Genomic DNA, 1,144 nt, shown 5'->3' on the forward strand with positions numbered 1-1,144 from the left:
CATTAGAGGTTTTGAAGAGATAAAAATGTAAAAAACAATATACTATCTTCCCAGGATAGAAATATTTTGAATTCAGCAATAATTTATATTTATATCAGGTTATAAGAATTTATATGAAAAAGTTTTTTAAATTAAAATAACTATTTATAAGTTTTTATGGCATTATGGCTAATAATTACTATAATATAATATATTATTGTACAACCTGGTGAATATCTGAGACGCTCTCGGATGACAGACGATACGCGAACAAGGAGCCAGAGAGGGTACGCACAAGGGGTTGCAACACGCACAACTTGTTGCTGGTGACTGAGCCAAGGTACGGCCCCCACCAACCGCCAGGCGGAGGGGGGCCTCCAGATCGAACTCTATAACGTTCGGATACCTGGGTAATAACTGAGTAGTCTTTCCATGTATTTGTATGCTAGCTCTTGAGTCCATAACATATTTGTATTATGAATAGTCAACCGTGATTATATCTATAATTAGAGAAGGGGGTAAAATAAATTTAAAAAATCTGGCACACCAATATTGACACTCAAAATGCAATATTTTAAAAAACTCAACAAATACAAAAGCTTCTTTTAATTGCAAGTAAATATTTGTGATATTTAAATGTTCAATATATATATAATTCTTTTTCTCCTCAAGTTACCTGATTAGAGATTAGTTTATTAATTTGAAGATGGCCACGGGATCTTCTAATTTAAATTAATTTTTGAAGTACCACCGACGGGTACCTTCCCAAGATTTTCAAGTGTATATGAAACATACAACATATTTACTTATTGTATTATTTTGTACAGTTGTAAATCATATTAAATAAATAAATAAAATAAAAAAATATACAATGTACATATAGTTTTTAGATGCTTTTTGGCCTTGTTCGTATCTTTTGTAAATGCGTGTAAATGGGTGCGGTCAAAAGAATTAAAATATTAATTAAGCTATTTATTGTGAGCTAAGGTTTCGTCCCACTTTTCAGGGCTTCAGCAGAGCTGAAAAAATACCGTTGTTAGCAGTTTGTATCATTTTCAGCCCTAAAACAACTAGTTTTTTGTATCGTTTTTCATCCCTGATGGAGCCCTGCAAAGTAGGGCGAAACGTTAGCTCTCAAATAGTTTAATTACAACTTGAGTTATTT

General features: G+C 32.3%; 1 protein-coding gene across 1 annotated transcript in view; it reads right to left on the minus strand.

Moving 5' to 3' along the window:
- LOC106680811 (patched domain-containing protein 3-like) overlaps nucleotides 1-302 on the minus strand; it is a gene marked incomplete at its 3' end in the record, with an annotated part of 284,865 nt that extends 284,563 nt beyond the window's left edge. Inside the window, exon 1 of the mRNA XM_067047328.1 lies at nucleotides 206-302. The remainder of the gene's footprint in view (nucleotides 1-205) is intronic.
- Between the last annotated feature and the right edge of the window lie 842 nt (nucleotides 303-1,144).

The sequence above is a fragment of the Halyomorpha halys genome, unplaced genomic scaffold (assembly GCF_000696795.3).
Source record: "Halyomorpha halys isolate HHAL.00 unplaced genomic scaffold, Hhal_1.1 Scaffold291.1, whole genome shotgun sequence".
Classification (NCBI taxonomy): Eukaryota; Metazoa; Arthropoda; class Insecta; order Hemiptera; family Pentatomidae; genus Halyomorpha; species Halyomorpha halys.